The sequence below is a fragment of the Leuresthes tenuis genome, unplaced genomic scaffold (assembly GCF_036924035.1).
Source record: "Leuresthes tenuis unplaced genomic scaffold, fLeuTen1.0.hap1 SCAF_1, whole genome shotgun sequence".
In the NCBI taxonomy this organism is placed as follows: domain Eukaryota; kingdom Metazoa; phylum Chordata; class Actinopteri; order Atheriniformes; family Atherinopsidae; genus Leuresthes; species Leuresthes tenuis.
In genome coordinates, this window is record NW_027325355.1 from 7,765,327 (window position 1) to 7,779,875 (window position 14,549).

The 14,549-nt window shown below is 43.6% G+C and overlaps 1 protein-coding gene, 13 non-coding genes and 14 pseudogenes across 14 annotated transcripts in view; 27 read left to right on the forward strand and 1 right to left on the reverse strand.

The window, feature by feature from the left end:
- The window catches only part of LOC140291582 (NLR family CARD domain-containing protein 3-like), a 531,700-nt gene that overhangs the window by 368,389 nt on the left and 148,762 nt on the right, over window positions 1–14,549 (reverse strand). The window lies entirely within an intron of this gene.
- Window positions 66–184, forward strand: LOC140299565 (5S ribosomal RNA; annotated as a pseudogene).
- Window positions 454–572, forward strand: LOC140298199 (5S ribosomal RNA). The gene has a single exon (XR_011913869.1). It is a non-coding gene; the product is annotated as a 5S ribosomal RNA (ribosomal RNA).
- LOC140305830 (5S ribosomal RNA) lies at window positions 842–960 on the forward strand (annotated as a pseudogene).
- Window positions 1,227–1,345, forward strand: LOC140310318 (5S ribosomal RNA; annotated as a pseudogene).
- On the forward strand, window positions 1,615–1,733 carry LOC140298341 (5S ribosomal RNA). Its single transcript, XR_011913998.1, has one exon. It is a non-coding gene; the product is annotated as a 5S ribosomal RNA (ribosomal RNA).
- Window positions 2,003–2,121, forward strand: LOC140308321 (5S ribosomal RNA). Its single transcript, XR_011916284.1, has one exon. It is a non-coding gene; the product is annotated as a 5S ribosomal RNA (ribosomal RNA).
- On the forward strand, window positions 2,391–2,509 carry LOC140297949 (5S ribosomal RNA). Its single transcript, XR_011913644.1, has one exon. It is a non-coding gene; the product is annotated as a 5S ribosomal RNA (ribosomal RNA).
- LOC140300226 (5S ribosomal RNA) lies at window positions 2,779–2,897 on the forward strand (annotated as a pseudogene).
- On the forward strand, window positions 3,167–3,285 carry LOC140305835 (5S ribosomal RNA; annotated as a pseudogene).
- LOC140295920 (5S ribosomal RNA) lies at window positions 3,552–3,670 on the forward strand (annotated as a pseudogene).
- LOC140298631 (5S ribosomal RNA) lies at window positions 3,937–4,055 on the forward strand. The gene has a single exon (XR_011914260.1). It is a non-coding gene; the product is annotated as a 5S ribosomal RNA (ribosomal RNA).
- LOC140298342 (5S ribosomal RNA) lies at window positions 4,325–4,443 on the forward strand. Its single transcript, XR_011913999.1, has one exon. It is a non-coding gene; the product is annotated as a 5S ribosomal RNA (ribosomal RNA).
- Window positions 7,646–7,763, forward strand: LOC140306434 (5S ribosomal RNA; annotated as a pseudogene).
- On the forward strand, window positions 8,033–8,151 carry LOC140298070 (5S ribosomal RNA). The gene has a single exon (XR_011913755.1). It is a non-coding gene; the product is annotated as a 5S ribosomal RNA (ribosomal RNA).
- LOC140300228 (5S ribosomal RNA) lies at window positions 8,421–8,539 on the forward strand (annotated as a pseudogene).
- LOC140305842 (5S ribosomal RNA) lies at window positions 8,809–8,927 on the forward strand (annotated as a pseudogene).
- Window positions 9,194–9,312, forward strand: LOC140293089 (5S ribosomal RNA; annotated as a pseudogene).
- On the forward strand, window positions 9,579–9,697 carry LOC140297834 (5S ribosomal RNA). The gene has a single exon (XR_011913535.1). It is a non-coding gene; the product is annotated as a 5S ribosomal RNA (ribosomal RNA).
- LOC140297360 (5S ribosomal RNA) lies at window positions 9,967–10,085 on the forward strand. The gene has a single exon (XR_011913102.1). It is a non-coding gene; the product is annotated as a 5S ribosomal RNA (ribosomal RNA).
- Window positions 10,355–10,473, forward strand: LOC140310324 (5S ribosomal RNA; annotated as a pseudogene).
- On the forward strand, window positions 10,743–10,861 carry LOC140298344 (5S ribosomal RNA). Its single transcript, XR_011914001.1, has one exon. It is a non-coding gene; the product is annotated as a 5S ribosomal RNA (ribosomal RNA).
- Window positions 11,131–11,249, forward strand: LOC140299524 (5S ribosomal RNA; annotated as a pseudogene).
- On the forward strand, window positions 11,519–11,637 carry LOC140267938 (5S ribosomal RNA). Its single transcript, XR_011907472.1, has one exon. It is a non-coding gene; the product is annotated as a 5S ribosomal RNA (ribosomal RNA).
- Window positions 11,907–12,025, forward strand: LOC140295649 (5S ribosomal RNA). The gene has a single exon (XR_011912889.1). It is a non-coding gene; the product is annotated as a 5S ribosomal RNA (ribosomal RNA).
- Window positions 12,296–12,414, forward strand: LOC140299857 (5S ribosomal RNA; annotated as a pseudogene).
- LOC140297817 (5S ribosomal RNA) lies at window positions 12,684–12,802 on the forward strand. The gene has a single exon (XR_011913518.1). It is a non-coding gene; the product is annotated as a 5S ribosomal RNA (ribosomal RNA).
- On the forward strand, window positions 13,071–13,189 carry LOC140296403 (5S ribosomal RNA; annotated as a pseudogene).

The window sequence follows — 14,549 nt, forward strand, 5'->3', positions numbered from 1 at the left end:
TGGTTACATAGAGGAACCGTATGATTCCAGTACCTATATAATGCACATTGTTAACAGATATTTTTTCTTACGGCCACACCAGCCTGAAAATGCCTGACCTCGTCTGATCTCAGAAGCCAAGCAGGGTTGGGCCTGGTTAGTACTTGGATGGGAGACTACTTGGGAATACCAGGTGCTGTAAGCTTTTTCTCTTCTCTCTACCACCTGCATGTCTTTTGTTGCAACGTCTGATCACCCTGTGACACATGAGGAAGTTGGTCATCTTCAGCTGCTGTTGCTTTGTAGGCAGACACGAAGTGATCTGAGAGTCTCAGTTTCAACTGCAGGTAATAATCACATCAGGGATGAAGATGTGCCCACTACATATCAGCCTTTCTCTGCAATTATCTGGTTACATAGAGTAACCGTATGATTCCAGTACCTATATAATTTACATTTGTGACAGACATTGTTGCTTACAGTCACACCACCCTGAATATGCCAGACCTCGTCTGATCTCTGAAGCCAAGCAGGGTTTGGCCTGGTTAGTACTTGGATGGGAGACCACTTGGGAATACCAGGTGCTGTAAGCTTTTTCTCTTCTCTCTACCACCTGCATGTTTTTTGTTGCAACGTCTGATCACCCTGTGACACATGTGGAAGTTGGTCATCTTCAGCTGCTGCTGCTTTGTTGGCAGACACGAAGTGATCTGAGAGTCTCAGTTTCAACTGCAGGTAATAATCACATCAGGGATGAAGATGTGCCCACTACATATCAGCCTTTCTCGGCAATTATCTGGTTACATAGAGTAACCATATGATTCCAGTACCTATATAATGCACATTTGTGACAGACATTGTTGCTTACAGCCACACCACCCTGAATATGCCCGACCTCGTCTGATCTCGGAAGCCAAGCAAGGTTGGGCCTGGTTAGTACTTGGATAAGAGACCGCTTGGGAATACCAGGTGCTGTAAGCTTTTTCTCTTCTCTCTACCACATGCATGTCTTTTGTTGCAACGTCTGATCACCCTGTGACACATGAGGAAGTTGGTCATCTTCAGCTGCTGCTTTGTTGGCAGACACGAAGTGATCTGAGAGTCTCAGTTTCAACTGCAGGTAATAATCACATCAGGGATGAAGATGTGCCCACTACATATCAGCCTTTCTCGGCAATTATCTGGTTACATAGAGTAACCGTATGATTCCAGTACCTATATAATGCACATTGTTCACAGATATTTTTGCTTACGGCCACACCACCCTGAACATGCCCAACCTCGTCTGATCTCAGAAGCCAAGCAAGGTTGGGCCTGGTTAGTACTTGGATGGGAGACCGCTTGGGAATACCAGGTGCTGTAAGCTTTTTCTCTTCTCTCTACCACCTGCATGTCTTTTGTTGCAACGTCTGATCACCCTGTGACACATGAGGAAGTTGGTCATCTTCAGCTGCTGCTGCTTTGTTGGCAGACACGAAGTGATCTGAGATTCTAAGTTTCAACTGCAGATAATAATCACGACAGGGAAGAAGATGTGCCCACTACAAGTTAGCCTTTCTCTGCAATTACCTGGTTACATAGTGTAACCGTATGATTCCAATACCTATATAATGCACATTATTCACAGATATTGTTGCTTACGGCCACACCACCCTGAAAATGCCTGACCTCGTCTGATCTCGGAAGCCAAGCAGGGTTGGGCCTGGTTAGTACTTGGATGGGAGACCGCTTGGCAATACCAGGTGCTGTAAGCTTTTTCTCTTCTCTCTACCACATGCATGTCTTTTGTTGCAACGTCTGATCACCCTGTGACACATGAGGAAGTTGGTCATCTTCAGCTGCTGCTGCTTTGTTGGCAGACACGAAGTGATCTGAGAGTCTCAGTTTCAACTAAAGGTAGTAATCATATCAAGGATGAAGATATGCCCACTACATATCAGCCTTTCTTGGCAATTATCTGGTTACATAGAGTAACCGTATGATTCCAGTACCTATATAATGCACATTGTTCACAGATATTGTTGCTTACGGCCACACCACCCTGAACATGCCCGACCTCGTCTGATCTCGGAAGCCAAGCAGGGTTGGGCCTGGTTAGTACTTGGATGGGAGACTACTTGGGAATACCAGGTGCTGTAAGCTTTTTCTCTTCTCTCTACCACCTGCATGTCTTTTGTTGCAACGTCTGATCACCCTGTGACACATGAGGAAGTTGGTCATCTTCAGCTGCTGCTGCTTTGTTGGCAGACACGAAGTGATCTGAGAGTCTCAGTTTCCGCTGGAGAGAATATTCACGACAGGGAAGAAGATGTGCCCAATACGCATCAGCCTTTCTCGGCAATTATCTGGTTACATAGAGGAACCGTATGATTCCAGTACCTATATAATGCACATTGTTAACAGATATTTTTGCTTACGGCCACACCACCCTGAAAATGCCTGACCTCGTCTGATCTCAGAAGCCAAGCAGGGTTGGGCCTGGTTAGTACTTGGATGGGAGACTACTTGGGAATACCAGGTGCTGTAAGCTTTTTCTCTTCTCTCTACCACCTGCATGTCTTTTGTTGCAACGTCTGATCACCCTGTGACACATGAGGAAGTTGGTCATCTTCAGCTGCTGTTGCTTTGTAGGCAGACACGAAGTGATCTGAGAGTCTCAGTTTCAACTGCAGGTAATAATCACATCAGGGATGAAGATGTGCCCACTACATATCAGCCTTTCTCTGCAATTATCTGGTTACATAGAGTAACCGTATGATTCCAGTACCTATATAATGCACATTTGTGACAGACATTGTTGCTTACAGTCACACCACCCTGAATATGCCAGACCTCGTCTGATCTCGGAAGCCAAGCAGGGTTGGGCCTGGTTAGTACTTGGATGGGAGACCACTTGGGAATACCAGGTGCTTTAAGCTATTTCTCTTCTCTCTTCCACCTGCATGTTTTTTGTTGCAACGTCTGATCACCCTGTGACACATGTGGAAGTTGGTCATCTACAGCTGCTGCTGCTTTGTTGGCAGACACGAAGTGATCTGAGAGTCTCAGTTTCAACTGCAGGTAATAATCACATCAGGGATGAAGATGTGCCCACTACATATCAGCCTTTCTCGGCAATTATCTGGTTACATAGAGTAACCATATGATTCCAGTACCTATATAATGCACATTTGTGACAGACATTGTTGCTTACAGCCACACCACCCTGAATATGCCCGACCTCGTCTGATCTCGGAAGCCAAGCAAGGTTGGGCCTGGTTAGTACTTGGATAAGAGACCGCTTGGGAATACCAGGTGCTGTAAGCTTTTTCTCTTCTCTCTACCACATGCATGTCTTTTGTTGCAACGTCTGATCACCCTGTGACACATGAGGAAGTTGGTCATCTTCAGCTGCTGCTTTGTTGGCAGACACGAAGTGATCTGAGAGTCTCAGTTTCAACTGCAGGTAATAATCACATCAGGGATGAAGATGTGCCCACTACATATCAGCCTTTCTCTGCAATTATCTGGTTACATAGAGTAACCGTATGATTCCAGTACCTATATAATGCACATTTGTGACAGATATTGTTGCTTACAGCCACACCACCCTGAATTTGCCCGACCTCGTCTGATCTGGGAAGCCAAGCCAGGTTGGGCCTGGTTAGTACTTGGATAAGAGACCGCTTGGGAATACCAGGTGCTGTAAGCTTTTTCTCTTCTCTCTACCACATGCATGTCTTTTGTTGCAACGTCTGATCACCCTGTGACACATGAGGAAGTTGGTCATCTTCAGCTGCTGCTTTGTTGGCAGACACGAAGTGATCTGAGAGTCTCAGTTTCAACTGCAGGTAATAATCACATCAGGGATGAAGATGTGCCCACTACATATCAGCCTTTCTCTGCAATTATCTGGTTACATAGAGTAACCGTATGATTCCAGTACCTATATAATGCACATTGTTCACAGATACTGTTGCTTACGGCCACACCACCCTGAATATACCTGACCTCTTCTGATCTCGGAAGCCAAGCAGGGTTGGGCCTGGTTAGTACTTGGATGGGAGACTGCTTTGGAATACCAGGTGCTGTAAGCTTTTTCTCTTCTCTCTACCACCTGCATGTCTTTTGTTGCAACGTCTGATCACCATGTGACACATGAGGAAGTTGGTCATCTTCAGCTGCTGCTGCTTTGTTGGCAGACACGAATTGATCTGAGAGTCTCAGTTTCAACTGCAGGTAATAATCACATCAGGGAAGAAGATGTGCCCACTACAAGTTAGCCTTTCTCTGCAATTACCTGGTTACATAGTGTAACCGTATGATTCCAATACCTATATAATGCACATTATTCACAGATATTGTTGCTTACGGCCACACCACCCTGAAAATGCCTGACCTCGTCTGATCTCGGAAGCCAAGCAGGGTTGGGCCTGGTTAGTACTTGGATGGGAGACCGCTTGGCAATACCAGGTGCTGTAAGCTTTTTCTCTTCTCTCTACCACATGCATGTCTTTTGTTGCAACGTCTGATCACCCTGTGACACATGAGGAAGTTGGTCATCTTCAGCTGCTGCTGCTTTGTTGGCAGACACGAAGTGATCTGAGAGTCTCAGTTTCAACTAAAGGTAGTAATCCCTTGACCCTTGACCTTGTGCTGACTTATGGCATTGAGAGTGAACAGTTAACAGTGTTCCCTCATAACCCTGTCTTGTCTGACCATTTTTTAATAACTTTTGAATTTACATTACTTGACTACACGGTTTCTGAGAAGAATTCTACATATAGAAGGTGTCTGTCAGAGAATGCTGTAACCAGATTTAAAGAGTTGATTTCATCATCCTTTTCTTCACTGCCATGTGCTGATATGACACAGGATGGCTACCTAAATTTTACTCCAGTAGAACTTGACTCTCTTGTTGACAGCACTACAGCTTCAATGCGTACAACACTGGACAATGTTGCCCCTCTGAAAAGGAAGGTAATCAGTCAGAAGAGGTTGGCTCCTTGGTATAATTCACAGCTGCGTGCGTTAAAGCAGACTGCAAGAAAGCTGGAGAGACAGTGGCGTTCCTCTAATTTAGAAGAGTCTCAATTAGTCTGGAAAGATAGTTTAATAACGTATAAGAAAGCACTTCGTAAAGCTAGAACTGCGTATTATTCATTATTGATAGAAGAGAATAAGAATAATCCCAGGTTTCTTTTCAGCACTGTTGCCAGACTGACAAAGACTCCGAGCTCTGTTGAGCCATGTATTCCTTTAACTCTCAGCAGTGATGATTTCATGAGATTCTTCATCAATAAAATTGTTTCTATCAGAGAGAAGATTAATGGAATCCTTCCCATTATTATCACTGATGTATCATCAAGTAGAGCAGCTTTAGAAGTATCTTTCGAACCTGAATTGTATTTAGACAGCTTCTGTCCAGTTGATCTTTCTGAGCTAACAACAGCAATAGTCTCTTCTAAACCATCAACTTGTATGTTAGACCCAATCCCAACCAGACTGTTCAAGGAGGTTTTCCCCTTAATTGACACTTCCATATTGGATTTGATCAATCGGTCTTTGTTGATAGGATATGTACCTCAGACTTTTAAGGTTGCTGTAATTAAACCTTTACTTAAAAAACCTACTCTTGATTCAGAAGTGTTGGCTAATTATCGACCTATATCCAATCTCCCTTTTTTGTCCAAAGTTCTTGAAAAAATAGTTGCAGTTCAACTTTGTGATCATTTACATAGAAATAATCTGTTTGAAGAGTTTCAGTCAGGATTCAGAGTGCATCATAGCACAGAAACGGCACTGGTGAAAGTTACCAATGATCTCCTGTTAGCTTCTGATAGCGGACTTGTTTCTGTGCTTGTCCTGTTGGATCTCAGTGCTGCATTTGATACGATCGATCACAGCATTCTGTTACAGAGACTTGAACATGTTATTGGGATTAAAGGAACTGCATTAGGCTGGTTTAAGTCATATTTATCTGATAGATTCCAGTTTGTTCTTGTAAATGAGGAATCTTCCTCACACGTTGGAGTAAGTCATGGAGTTCCTCAGGGTTCTGTGCTTGGACCGATTCTTTTTACTTTATACATGCTTCCATTAGGTAACATTATCAGACAGCATGGCATAAATTTCCATTGTTATGCTGATGATACTCAGCTGTACTTATCTATGAAACCAGATGAAACCTACAGGTTGGTCAGGCTACAAGCCTGTCTTAAAGACATAAAGACCTGGATGACTCAGAACTGTCTGCTTTTAAATTCAGACAAAACTGAAGTTGTTCTCTTTGGACCTGAGCGCTTCAGGGAGAAATTGTCTAGTTATATAGTTACTCTAGATGGTATTTCCTTGGCTTCTAGTTCTACAGTGAGGAACCTTGGAGTTATTTTTGACCAGAATTTATCATTTGACGCACATATAAAACTGGTTTCTAGGACTGCCTTCTTTCACCTTCGTAATATTGCCAAAATCAGGAACATCCTGTCTCAAGGTGATGCAGAGAAACTAGTTCATGCATTTGTTACTTCAAGATTGGACTACTGTAATTCCTTATTATTGGGCTGTCCCACATATTCTCTGAAAAGCCTCCAGCTGATCCAAAATGCTGCAGCCAGAGTTCTGATGAGAACTAACAGGAGAGATCATGTTTCTCCAGTTTTAGCTTCTCTTCATTGGCTCCCTGTTAAATTCAGAATAGAATTTAAGATTCTTCTCCTCACATATAAAGCTCTTACTGACCGAACTCCATCATATCTTAAAGATCTCATTGTACAATATTTTCCTAACAGAGCACTTCGCTCCCAAACTGCAGGTTTACTTGTTGTTCCCAGAGTTTCTAAAAGTAGAATGGGAGGTAGAGCCTTCAGTTATCAGGCCCCTCTCTTGTGGAATAAGCTGCCAGTAAATGTCCGGGAAGCAGACACCCTTTCCACTTTTAAGATTAGGCTTAAAACTTTTCTTTTCGATAAAGCTTATAGTTAGGGATGGCTCAGGTAATCCTGAAACATCCCATAGTTAAGCTGCTATAGGCTTAGACTGCTGGGGGACCTCATCTGTCACACATTTCCTCACTTTGCTCTCTTTTTCCCCCTGTTTAATTTCAAAATTGATTTTATGTACATGTGACATTATTGTGGTTATTAACCTATGTTTCCCTGTTCCAACAGATATCCTTTGAATGGCGTTATGGTGTTTTTCCCCCCTCTTTTCCCTCTTTTCTGTCTTCTCAAACCCCAGCTGGTCGAGGCGGATGGCCACCCTTCCTGAGTCTGGTTCTGCCAGAGGTTTCTTCCTGTTAAAAGGGAGTCGTTCCTTTCCACAGTTGCCACAGGCACGCTCAGGACGGGAGATTGGACTGAAGACACATTTCGGTGCAATCTGTTGGTTTCCTTAGCTAGGATATTAATTTTTTTAATTAGCTCTATATGAATTAATTGGATTATGATTACAATGAATTGAATTCCAATTGGCTTGAATTGGACTATATTACTTAAGTGCCTTGAGATGACAATTGTTGTAATCTGGCGCTATATAAATAAAATTGAATTGAATTGAATTGAATTAATCATATCAAGGATGAAGATATGCCCACTACATATCAGCCTTTCTTGGCAATTATCTGGTTACATAGAGTAACCGTATGATTCCAGTACCTATATAATGCACATTGTTCACAGATATTGTTGCTTACGGCCACACCACCCTGAACATGCCCGACCTCGTCTGATCTCGGAAGCCAAGCAGGGTTGGGCCTGGTTAGTACTTGGATGGGAGACTACTTGGGAATACCAGGTCTGTAAGCTTTTTCTCTTCTCTCTAGCACCTGCATGTCTTTTGTTGCAACGTCTGATCACCCTGTGACACATGAGGAAGTTGGTCATCTTCAGCTGCTGCTGCTTTGTTGGCAGACACGAAGTGATCTGAGAGTCTCAGTTTCCGCTGGAGAGAATATTCACGACAGGGAAGAAGATGTGCCCAATACGCATCAGCCTTTCTCGGCAATTATCTGGTTACATAGAGGAACCGTATGATTCCAGTACCTATATAATGCACATTGTTAACAGATATTTTTGCTTACGGCCACACCACCCTGAAAATGCCTGACCTCGTCTGATCTCAGAAGCCAAGCAGGGTTGGGCCTGGTTAGTACTTGGATGGGAGACTACTTGGGAATACCAGGTGCTGTAAGCTTTTTCTCTTCTCTCTACCACCTGCATGTCTTTTGTTGCAACGTCTGATCACCCTGTGACACATGAGGAAGTTGGTCATCTTCAGCTGCTGTTGCTTTGTAGGCAGACACGAAATGATCTGAGAGTCTCAGTTTCAACTGCAGGTAATAATCACATCAGGGATGAAGATGTGCCCACTACATATCAGCCTTTCTCTGCAATTATCTGGTTACATAGAGTAACCGTATGATTCCAGTACCTATATAATGCACATTTGTGACAGACATTGTTGCTTACAGTCACACCACCCTGAATATGCCAGACCTCGTCTGATCTCGGAAGCCAAGCAGGGTTGGGCCTGGTTAGTACTTGGATGGGAGACCACTTGGGAATACCAGGTGCTTTAAGCTTTTTCTCTTCTCTCTACCACCTGCATGTTTTTTGTTGCAACGTCTGATCACCCTGTGACACATGTGGAAGTTGGTCATCTTCAGCTGCTGCTGCTTTGTTGGCAGACACGAAGTGATCTGAGAGTCTCAGTTTCAACTGCAGGTAATAATCACATCAGGGAAGAAGATGTGCCCACTACATATCAGCCTTTCTCGGCAATTATCTGGTTACATAGAGTAACCATATGATTCCAGTACCTATATAATGCACATTTGTGACAGACATTGTTGCTTACAGCCACACCACCCTGAATATGCCCGACCTCGTCTGATCTCGGAAGCCAAGCAAGGTTGGGCCTGGTTAGTACTTGGATAAGAGACCGCTTGGGAATACCAGGTGCTGTAAGCTTTTTCTCTTCTCTCTACCACATGCATGTCTTTTGTTGCAACGTCTGATCACCCTGTGACACATGAGGAAGTTGGTCATCTTCAGCTGCTGCTTTGTTGGCAGACACGAAGTGATCTGAGAGTCTCAGTTTCAACTGCAGGTAATAATCACATCAGGGATGAAGATGTGCCCACTACATATCAGCCTTTCTCTGCAATTATCTGGTTACATAGAGTAACCGTATGATTCCAGTACCTATATAATGCACATTTGTGACAGATATTGTTGCTTACAGCCACACCACCCTGAATTTGCCCGACCTCGTCTGATCTGGGAAGCCAAGCAAGGTTGGGCCTGGTTAGTACTTGGATAAGAGACCGCTTGGGAATACCAGGTGCTGTAAGCTTTTTCTCTTCTCTCTACCACATGCATGTCTTTTGTTGCAACGTCTGATCACCCTGTGACACATGAGGAAGTTGGTCATCTTCAGCTGCTGCTTTGTTGGCAGACACGAAGTGATCTGAGAGTCTCAGTTTCAACTGCAGGTAATAATCACATCAGGGATGAAGATGTGCCCACTACATATCAGCCTTTCTCTGCAATTATCTGGTTACATAGAGTAACCGTATGATTCCAGTACCTATATAATGCACATTGTTCACAGATACTGTTGCTTACGGCCACACCACCCTGAATATACCTGACCTCGTCTGATCTCGGAAGCCAAGCAGGGTTGGGCCTGGTTAGTACTTGGATGGGAGACTGCTTTGGAATACCAGGTGCTGTAAGCTTTTTCTCTTCTCTCTACCACCTGCATGTCTTTTGTTGCAACGTCTGATCACCATGTGACACATGAGGAAGTTGGTCATCTTCAGCTGCTGCTGCTTTGTTGGCAGACACGAAGTGATCTGAGAGTCTCAGTTTCAACTGCAGGTAATAATCACATCAGGGATGAAGATGTGCCCACTACATATCAGCCTTTCTCTGCAATTATCTGGTTACATAGAGTAACCGTATGATTCCAGTACCTATATAATGCACATTTGTGACAGACATTGTTGCTTACAGCCACACCACCCTGAATTTGCCCGACCTCGTCTGATCTCGGAAGCCAAGCAAGGTTGGGCCTGGTTAGTACTTGGATGGGAGACCGCTTGGGAATACCAGGTGCTGTAAGCTTTTTCTCTTCTCTCTACCACCTGCATGTCTTTTGTTGCAACGTCTGATCACCCTGTGACACATGAGGAAGTTGGTCATCTTCAGCTGCTGCTGCTTTGTTGGCAGACACGAAGTGATCTGAGAGTCTCAGTTTCAACTGCAGGTAATAATCACATCAGGGATGAAGATGTGCCCCCTACATATCAGCCTTTCTCGGCAATTATCTGGTTACATAGAGGAACCGTATGATTCCAGTACCTATATAATGCACATTGTTCACAGATATTTTTGCTTACGGCCACACCACCCTGAACATGCCCAACCTCGTCTGATCTCAGAAGCCAAGCAAGGTTGGGCCTGGTTAGTACTTGGATGGGAGACCGCTTGGGAATACCAGGTGCTGTAAGCTTTTTCTCTTCTCTCTACCACCTGCATGTCTTTTGTTGCAACGTCTGATCACCCTGTGACACATGAGGAAGTTGGTCATCTTCAGCTGCTGCTGCTTTGTTGGCAGACACGAAGTGATCTGAGATTCTAAGTTTCAACTGCAGATAATAATCACGACAGGGAAGAAGATGTGCCCACTACAAGTTAGCCTTTCTCTGCAATTACCTGGTTACATAGTGTAACCGTATGATTCCAATACCTATATAATGCACATTATTCACAGATATTGTTGCTTACGGCCACACCACCCTGAAAATGCCTGACCTCGTCTGATCTCGGAAGCCAAGCAGGGTTGGGCCTGGTTAGTACTTGGATGGGAGACCGCTTGGCAATACCAGGTGCTGTAAGCTTTTTCTCTTCTCTCTACCACATGCATGTCTTTTGTTGCAACGTCTGATCACCCTGTGACACATGAGGAAGTTGGTCATCTTCAGCTGCTGCTGCTTTGTTGGCAGACACGAAGTGATCTGAGAGTCTCAGTTTCAACTAAAGGTAGTAATCATATCAAGGATGAAGATATGCCCACTACATATCAGCCTTTCTTGGCAATTATCTGGTTACATAGAGTAACCGTATGATTCCAGTACCTATATAATGCACATTGTTCACAGATATTGTTGCTTACGGCCACACCACCCTGAACATGCCCGACCTCGTCTGATCTCGGAAGCCAAGCAGGGTTGGGCCTAGTTAGTACTTGGATGGGAGACTGCTTAGGAATACCAGGTGCTGTAAGCTTTTTCTCTTCTCTCTACCACCTGCATGTCTTTTGTTGCAACGTCTGATCACCCTGTGACACATGAGGAAGTTGGTCATCTTCAGCTGCTGTTGCTTTGTTGGCAGACACGAAGTGATCTGAGAGTCTCAGTTTCAACTGCAGGTAATAATCACATCAAGGATGAAGATGTGCCCACTACATATCAGCCTTTCTTGGCAATTATCTGGTTACATAGAGGAACTGTATGATTCCAGTACCTATATAATGCACATTTGTTACAGACATTGTTGCTTACGGCCACACCACCCTGAAAATACCCGACCTCGTCTGATCTCGGAAGCCAAGCGGGGTTGGGCCTGGTTAGTACTTGAATGGGAGACTGCTTGGGAATACCAGGTGCTGTAAGCTTTTTCTCTTCTCTCTAGCACCTGTATGTCTTTTGTTGCAACGTCTGATCACCCTGTGACACATGAGGAAGTTGGTCATCTTCAGCTGCTGCTGCTTTGTTGGCAGACACGAAGTGATCTGAGAGTCTCAGTTTCAACTGAAGGTAATAATCACATCAGGGATGAAGATGTGCCCACTACAATTTAGCCTTTCTCAGCAATTATCTGGTTACATCGAGGAACTATATGATTCCAGTACCTATATAGTGCACATTTGTCACAGATATTGTTGCTTACGGCCACACCACCCTGAAAATACCCGACCTCGTCTGATCTCGGAAGCCAAGCAGGGTTGGGCCTGGTTAGTACTTGGATGGGAGACTACTTGGGAATACCAGGTGCTGTAAGCTTTTTCTCTTCTCTCTAGCACCTGTATGTATTTTGTTGCAACGTCTGATGACCCTGTGACACATGAGGAAGTTGGTCATCTTCAGCTGCTGCTGCTTTGTTGGCAGACACGAAGTGATCTGAGAGTCTCAGTTTCAACTGAAGGTAATAATCACATCAGGGATGAAGATGTGCCCACTACATATCAGCCTTTCTCTGCAATTATCTGGTTACATAGAGTAACCGTATGATTCCAGTACCTATATAATGCACATTTGTTCACAGATATTGTTGCTTACTGCCACACCACCCTGAACATGCCCGACCTCGTCTGATCTCGGAAGCCAAGCGGGGTTTGGCCTGGTTAGTACTTGGATGGGAGACCGCTTGGGAATACCAGGTGCTGTAAGCTTTTTCTCTTCTCTCTACCACCTGCATGTCTTTTTTTGAAACGTCTGATCACCCTGTGACACACGAGGAAGTTGGTCATCTTCAGCTGCTGCTGCTTTGTTGGCAGACACGAAGTGATCTGACATTCTCAGTTTCAACTGCAGATAATAATCACGACAGGGAAGAAGATGTGCCCACTACAAGTTAGCCTTTCTCGGCAATTATCTGGTTACATAGAGGAACTGTATGATTCCAGTACCTATATAATGCACATTTGTTACAGACATTGTTGCTTACGGCCACACCACCCTGAAAATACCCGACCTCGTCTGATCTTGGAAGCCAAGCAGGGTTGGGCCTGGTTAGTACTTGGATGGGAGACTGCTTTGGAATACCAGGTGCTGTAAGCTTTTTCTCTTCTCACTACCCCCTGCATGTTTTTTGTTGCAACGTCTGATCACCCTGTGACACATGAGTAAGTTGGTCATCTTCAGCTGCTGCTGCTTTGTTGGCAGACACCAAGTGATCTGAGAGTCTCAGTTTCAGCTGGAGAGAATGATCACATCAGGGAAAAGATGTGCCCACTACAAGTCAGCCTTTCTCGGCAATTATCTGGTTGCATAGAGGAACTGTATGATTCCAGTACCTATATAATGCACATTTGTCACAGATATTGTTACTTAAGGCCACACCACCCTGAATATGCCCAACCTCGTCTGATCTCAGAAGCCAAGCAGGGTTGGGCCTGGTTAGTACTTGGATGGCAGACGGCTTGGGAATACCAGGTGCTGTAAGCTTTTTCTCTTATCTGCACCACCTGTCTTTTGTTGCAATTTCTGATCACCCTGTGAAGTTAAGCAGGGTCGGGCCTGGTTAGTACTCGTTTAAATCCGGTTGTTCTACTGTACTTCTCTACAAAAACCAAAGAGGAAGCTGCTGTCCCATCAAAATTCAACGTCTTCAAGATCAAAAAAGAAGTCCAGTTGCTCTTATGAATACTCTCCATCATTTCAGTTTATTTCTGACATTCAGCTTTTCATAGCACATGATGACTGTGTTGAAAATATGTGCAACAATGTAAACCACCAAGATATTCTGAATAATAATTGTATTTATTTTCACTGAGGCTTGTGTAAACCACAGACTGTATTTAGTGTAAACTGTGTTTTCATTCCTGAGCTGATCTCATTCACCTGATGACACTTGTGTTGATGTGTTTGTATGTTGTTGTTTCTCTTCCACTTCATGGAGCCAAACAGAGAAATCAGCAGACCTTCCTTTATCACAGATTCTTTTCACATCTCATCACTTTGTAAATGTGAAAATAATTCTGCAGTTAAACTTACTTTGATCTGTTTCAGAGATCAAATGTTGCTGCTGCTTTGAAAACTCTCAGTAATGATCTACTTGGTAACCCAGAAACTAAATGTTCTGATTCTGGATGTTTTTCTGGAAATAATAAATTGTGGATTCATCCTGATCATGAATTGTGTTTCTGTGAAAATGGGAGTAAGGCAAGAAGTGGAAGAAGAATTCTTGGACAAAAGTCACAGAATCAGAACCACAGAGATTTTGTTTCAGGTAAAAACTGTAGATTTACTTTTTATTTTTACTCAAACTACAAAAACATTCATATGAAAACATACTTTAATATAAAAGATAGAATAAATGAGGCAGAATGGCACTCTTTGGAATAACGTGTTATGGAATGATTAAAGGTGATGTGTGTGATCTTACATCATATTCTATGATCTGATTCTGTTCTTTCTGATGTTTTTTAGTATTAGTCTGAATGTGCTGAAGTTATCAGATGAATGTAGTGGACTAAAAGGTACAACAGAGTGTCTGAATGTGGTGGAGCACAAATAGAAAGTAGCACAAGCTAAAAATACTGAAAACATTGTAATTATGTTCAGTATATTTAGTCACTTTCTGCTGCTGTCAGCGATGGACTTTTCAAAGAAATCTGACTCAGCTCTGATCATTAATGAGAATATGATGAAGAAAGGATCATGTCATCCAAATGAATGAAAAGGTTTTGTGGTGGGGCTGAGAACTGTTTAACTCTCATTGTTCTGTTCCACGTATTGTTTTTGGATCGTCACAGGTACGAGTTTGGGTGGAGCGGGTCAGAGTAAAGTGGAGTTTCCAGCAGAC